Consider the following 7,598-nt stretch of genomic DNA (forward strand, 5'->3'; position numbering starts at 1 on the left):
TGAAAAGGCAGAGGGCTATGTACCAGATGAAGGAAAAAGATAAAACCCCAGAAAAACAATTAAATTAAGTGGAGATAGGCAACCTTCCAGAAAAATAATTCAGAATGATAGTGAAGATGATCCAGGACCTCAGAAAAAGAATGGAGGCAAAGATCGAGAAGATGCAAGGAATGTTTAACAACGACCTAGAAGAATTAAAGAACAAAGAGATGAACAATATAATAACTAAAATGAAAACTGCACTAGAAGGAATCAATAGCAGAACAACTGAAGCAGAAGAACGGATAAGTGACCTGGAAGACAGAATGGTGGAATTCACTGCTGCGGAACAGAATAAAGAAAAAAGAATGAAAAGAAATGAAGACAGCCTAAGAGACCTCTGGGACAACATTAAAAGCAACAACATTCACATTATAGGGGTCCCAGAAGGAGAAGAGAGAGAGAAAGGACCTGAGAAAATTTTCAAGAGATGATAGTCGAAAACTTCCCTAACATGGGAAAGGAAAAAGCCACCCAAGTCCAGGAAGTGCAGAGTCCCAAGGAGAAACACGCCGAGACACATAGTAATTGAATTAGCAAAAATTAAACACAAAGAAAAATTATTGAAAGCAGCAAGGCAAAAATGACAAATAACATAGAAGGGAACTCCCATAAGGTTAAAAGCTGATTTCTCAGCAGAAACTCTACAAGCCAGAAGGGAGTGGCATGACATATTTAAAGTGCTGAAGGGGAAGAATCTACAATGAAGATTACTCATTCAGATTCTATGGAGAAATCAAAAGCTTTACAGACAAGCAAAAGCTAAGAGAATTCAGCCCCACCAAACCAGCTGGACAACAAATGCTAAAGGAACTTCTCTAAATGGGAAACACAAGAGAAGAAAAGGACCTACAAAAACAAACCCAAAACAATTAAGAAAATGATCATAGGAACATACATATCAATAATTACCTTAAACGTGAATGGATTAAATGCTCCAACCAAAAGACCCAGGCTTGCTGAATGGATACAAAAACAAGACCCATCTATATGCTGTCTACAAGAGACCCACTTTAGACCTAGGGACACATACAGACTGAAAGTGAGGAGATGGAAAAAGATACTCAATGAAAATGGAAATCAAAGGAAGGCTGCAGTAGCAATACTCATATCAGATAAAATAGACTTTAAAATAAAGAATGTTACAAGAGACAAGGAAGGACACTACATAATGATCAAGGAATCAACAATTTAACATATAAATATATATGCAGTTTAAACTGCATAAATATAACAACTTAAATATATATGCACCCAACACAGGAGCACCTCAATACATAAGGCAACTGCTAACAGTTATAAAAGAGGAAATCGACAGTAACACAATAATAGTGGGGGACTTTAACACCTCAACTTACACCAATGGGCAGATCATCCAAACAGAAAATTAATAAGGAAAAACAAGCTTTAAATGACACAACAGACCAGATAGATTTAATTGATATTTATAGGGCATTCCATCCCAAAACAGTAGATTACACTTTCTTCTCAAGTGTGCACGGAACATTCTCCAGGATAGATCACATCTTGGGTCACAAATCAAGCCTCAGTAAATTTACGAAAATTGAAATCATATCAAGCATCTTTTCTGACCATAACATTATGAGATTAGAAATCAATTACAGGGGAAAAAACGTAAAAAACACAAACACATGGAGGCTAAACAATACGTTACTAAATAACCAAGAGATCACTGCAGAAGTCAAAGAGGAAATCGAAAAATACCTAGAGACAAATGACAATGAAAACACGATGATCCAAAACCTATGGGATGCAGCAAAAGCAGTTCTAAGAGGGAACTTTATAGCAACACAAGCCAACCTCAAGAAACAAGAAAAATCTCAAACAATCTAAAGTTTCACCTAAAGGAACTAGAGAAAGAAGAACAAACAAAACCCAAGGTTAGCAGAAGGAAAGAAATCATAAAAATCAGAGCAGAGGGCTTCCCTGGTGGCGCAGTGGTTGAGAGTCTGCCTGCCAATGCAGGGGACACAGGTTTGTGCCCCAGTCCGGGAGGATCCCACATGCCGCGGAGCGGCTGGGCCCGTGATCCATGGCCGCAGAGCCTGCACGGCCGGAGCCTGTGCTCCGCAATGGGAGAGGCCACAACAGTGAGAGGCCCGCGTACCTCAAAAAAACAAAACAAAACAAAAAAAATCAGATCAGAAATAAATGAAATAGAAACAAAGAAAACAAGAGCAAAGATCAATAAAACTAAAAGCTGGTTCTTTGAGAAGATAAATTGATAAACCATTAGCCACACTCATCAAGAAAAAGAGGGAGAGGACTCAAATCAATAAAATTAGAAATGAAAAAGGAGAAGTTACAACACACCGCAGAAATACAAAGCATCCTAAAAGACTACTACAAGCAACTCTATGCCAATTAAATGGACAACCTGGAAGAAATGGACAAATTCTTAGAAAGGTATAACCTTCCAAGACTGAACCAGGAAGAAATAGAAAATATGAACAGACCCATCACAAGTAATGAAAATGACACTGTGACTAAAAAATCTTCCAACAAACAAAAGTTCAGGACCAGATAGATGGCTTCACAGGTGAATTCTATCAAACATTTAGAGAAGAGCTAACACCCATCCTTCTCAAACTCTTCCAAAAAATTGCAGAGGAAGGAACACTCCCAAACTCATTCTATGAGGCCACCATCACCCTGATACAAAAACCAGACAAAGATACTACAAAAAAAGAAAATTACAGACCAATATCACTGATGAATACAGATGCAAAAATCCTCAACAAAATACTAGCAAGCCGAATCCAACAACACATTAAAAGGATCATGCACCATGATAAAGCGGGATTTATGCCAGGAATTCTTCAATATACGCAAATCAATCAATGTGATACACCATATTAACAAATTGAAGGAGAAAAACCATATGATCATCTCAATAGATGCAGAAAAAGCTTTTGACAAAACTCAACACCCATTTATGATAAAAACTCTCCAGATAGCAGGCATAGAGAGAACTTACCTCAACATAATAAGGCCATATATGACAAACCCACAGCCAACATCGTTCTCAATGGTGAAAAACGGAAATCATTTCCTCTAAGATCAGGAACAAGACAAGGTTGCCCACTCTCACTCCTATTATTCAACATAGTTTTGGAATTTTTAGCCACAGCAATCAGAGAAGAAAAAGAAATAAAAGGAATCCAAATCAGAAAAGAAGTGAAGCTGTCACTGTTCGCAGATGACATACTATACATAGAGTATGAATCATAAAGATGCCACCAGAAAACTACTAGAGCTAATCAATGAATTTGGTAAAGTTGCAGGATACAAAATTAATGCACAGAAATCTCTGGCATTCCTATACACTAATGATGAAAAATCTGAAAGAGAAATTAAGGAAACACTCCCATTTACCACTGCAACAAAAAGAATAAAATACCTAGGAATAAACCTACCTAGGGAGACAAAAGACCTGTATGCAGAAAACTATAAGTGAAAGAAATTAAAAATGATACAAACAGATGGAGAGATATACCATGTTCTTGAATTGGAAGAATCAGTTGTGAAAATGACTATACTACCCAAAGCAATCTACAGATTCAATGTGATCCCTATCAAATTACCAATGACATTTTTTACAGAACTAGAACAAATCATTGTAAAATTTGTATGGAGACACAAAAGATCCTGAATAGCCAAAGCAGTCTTGAGGGAAAAAAATGGGAGATGGAGGAATCAGACTCCTTGAGTTCAGACTATACTACAAAGCTACAGTAATCAAGACAATATGGTACTAACACATAGTCAGAAATATAGATCAATGGAACAGGATAGAAAGCCCAGAGATAAACCCACGCACCTATGGTCAACTAATCTATGACAAAGGAGGAAAGGATATATAATGGAGAAGACAGTCTCTTTAATAAGTGGTGCTGGGAAAACTGGAAAGCTACATGTAAAAGAATGAAATTAGGACACACTTATGGTCAATTAATCTATGACAAAGGAGGCAAGAATGTACAATGGGAAAAAGACAGCCTCTTCGATAAGTGGTGTTGAGAAATTGAGACAACTATATGCAAAAGAAACTGGACTAGGCTCTCACACCATTCACAAAAATAAATTCAAAATAGATTAAGGACTTAAATGTAAGACCTGAAACCATAAAACTTCTAGAAGGAAACAGGTAGTTTGCTGTTTGACATTGGTCTTAGTGATTTTTTTTTTTTTTTTGGATATGTGTCCTCAGGTAAGGGAAACAAAAAGCAAAAAATCAACAAATGGGACTACATCAAACTAAAAACCTTTTGCACAGCTAAAGAAACTATCAACAAAAGGAAAAGACAACCTATTGAATGGGAGAAGATACTTGCAAATGATATGTTTGACACGGGGTTAAAACCTAAAATATACTGATATAAAGAAGTCATAAACTAAGAATCAAAAAAAACAATCCTACTAAAAAATGGGCAGAAGACCTCAACAGACATTTCTCCAGAGAAGACATACAGATGGCCAACAGGTACATGAAAAGACGCTCAACATCCCTAATCATCAGGGAAATGCAAATCAAAATCACAATTGAGATATGCCTCACACCTGTCAGAATAGCTATCATCAAGAAAACAAATAAGTGTTGGTGAGGAATCCTTGTACACCGTTGGTGGGCATGTAAATTGCTGCAGCCATTACAGAAAACAGTATGGAGTTCCCTCAAAAAACCAAAAACAGAGCTACCATATGATCCAGCAATCCCACTCCAGGGCATATATCTAGAAAAAACCAAAGGCACTAATTCAAAAATTTACATGCAGCAGGACTTCGCTGGTGGCCCAGTGGTTAAGACTCCGCACTTCCAACGCAGGGATCACAGGTTCAATCCCTGGTCAGAGAACTAAACTCCCACATGCCTTGTGGTGCAGCCAAAAAAAAACGTACATGCACCCCAACGTTCACGGCAGCACTTTTTACAACAGCAAATATATGGAAGCAACCCAAGTGTCCATTAGCAAACAATGGGTAAAGAAGATGTAGTACACACAAACACACACACACACGGAATATTAGCCATAAAAAAGAATAAAATCTTAACATTTGCAACATGTATGGACCTAGAGAGTATTATGCTAAGTGATAAGTCAGACAGAGAAAGACAAATACTTTTACTTATAAGTGGAATCTATAAAACAAACACAACAGAAAGAGTTACAGATACAGAGAACAAACAGGTGGTTGCCAGAGAGAAGGGAGGTGAAAGGAGGAAAGAAATGTGAGGGACATTAAGAGGTACAAACCTTCAGTTGCAAAGTATTTAAATGAGTCATGGTGTAAAATTTACACTGTGTGGATTATAGGCAATAACTATGTAATACCTTTGCATAGCAACATATCATAACGAGACTTACTGTGGTAATCATTTGAAAATGTACAGAAATACCAAACCACTCTTGTATAACATGAACTAACATATCGATAGTACTGTAGGTCTTTATACTTACAAAAAAACCAAATAAATAGAAAAAGAGATCAGATTTTTGGTTACCAGAGGTGGGGAGTGGGGGGAGAGGGAAATGGATAGAGGCAATAAAACGTTACAAACTTCCAGTTATAAGTACTAAAGATATAATGTACAACATGATATATATAATTAACAGTGTGGTATGTTATATATGAAAGTTAAGAGAATAAACCCTGAGTTGTCATCACAAGAACAAAAATTTTCTGTCTTTAGTGTAGTACCTATGAGATAATGTTCACTAAACTAATTGTAATAATCATTTCATGAATGTAAACAAGTCAAATCATTATGCTGTACACCTTAAACTTATACAGTACTGTATGTCAATTACCTCAATAATACTGGAAGAAAAAACTATTATGGGAAAATTGCCTATAAGATACAATAATCACATTTTTTAAACAATTCTTAAACATTTAATCTTTTATTTGTAAATCAATAAAACGTATGCTACACCTAAAAATTTAGACAATCAAGGCTGCATTAGTAATGCATATATATATGGTGAATGAAACTCTATTTGCACTGATTTGAATGTCTTGTAAACAGCAGAATCATTGAATAATATACAGTTGTCCCTCAGTATCCACGGCGATTGGTTCTGAGATGCACCCCCCCAACCCCGGGACACCAAAATCTTCGATGCTCAAGTCCCTTATATAAAATGGTATGGTATTTGCATATAATCTATGCACATCCTCACATATACTTTAAATCTCTAGATTTAAATACCTGACACAATGCAAATGCTATGTAGTTGCCAGTGCACAGCAAATTCAAGTGTTCTTTTTGAAACTTTCTGGAATCTTTCTCCTGAATATTTCCAAACCAGTGGTTGGTTAAATCCATGGATGCTGAATCCACAGGTATGGAGGGCTGACTATACAGTGTTTATAATCTCATTTTTATTTCTCTGTCCTCAGAGAGGATCAATTCTACTTAGTTCTAGTTGAAGTATTATAAATCCCAAATTAATAAAGCTTTGCTGTATTTGAGGACCACTCTTTGGCTAAGGTGCTGATCCCTTCAGCCATTACTTACATATCCATACATGGGTAAGTCATATGTGTGTGTGGTTTTTGTTTTTAAAGTTTAATACAATGTTCTGTAACTGGCACACAAACTTGCTGTGCAAAATTATCCCTCAGTTCTGTTCTAAACTCATAGCTCAGTTAATTTTATTGTCCTCACCTGAGTATGTATGACTGACACATATGGGAGAAATACACTGGGACCTTAAGTCAAAGTTGTTATTTTCCACTATTTTGTTGAAGATTTAATATAAATCAAGATGTTAATCTATACAGTTTGAGAGTTATTTCAGAATTTTATGTTCTGAACCAATCATTCTTATAGGATGTCATTCTTACAATTTTTGGACAATTTAGAGAAGTTAGGACAATTTCAGCTAGTATAAAAACAAACAGTCCTTCTGTTTATTATATCCCTTACCATATCAAAGAGACTGGAGAATGAGAAATATATAAGTGCTACTTACATAGCACCAAAACGATCTATTTCTTTTATCTAGAAAGAATACAGTAAGTCCCCTGCAACGAACGAGTTCAGTTCCGAGAGCCCACTCGTAAGACCAATTTGTTCATAAGTCCAACAAAATTAGCCTAGGTACCTAACACAACGAACAAAATCGGCTATATAGTACTGTACTGTAATAGGTTTATAATATTTTCACACAAATAATACATAAAAAACAAACACAAAAAATAAAGAAAACATTTTTAATCTTACAGTACAGTACCTTGAAAAGTACAGTAGTACAGTACAACAGCTGGCATACAGGGGCTGGCACTGAGTGAACAGGCAAGAAGAGTTACTGACGGAAGTAGGGAGAGGAGGTGGGAGATGACAGAGCTGAAAGATTGTCAGCAACAGGAGATGGAGGGCAAGCTGCAATTTCACTCACACCTGACGTTGATGGCACAGGTTCTCGTTCCTTGCTGGATCCAATTCTACCTACCCTCTTGAAAAAAACGATCCCATGTCTGGGTAGTAGCTCTTTTTTTCTCCTCATAGATAACATGGTAGACTGCATTCTGAA

Source organism: Lipotes vexillifer, unplaced genomic scaffold, assembly GCF_000442215.2.
Source record: "Lipotes vexillifer unplaced genomic scaffold, Lipotes_vexillifer_v1.1 scaffold602, whole genome shotgun sequence".
Lineage (NCBI taxonomy): Eukaryota > Metazoa > Chordata > Mammalia > Artiodactyla > Lipotidae > Lipotes > Lipotes vexillifer.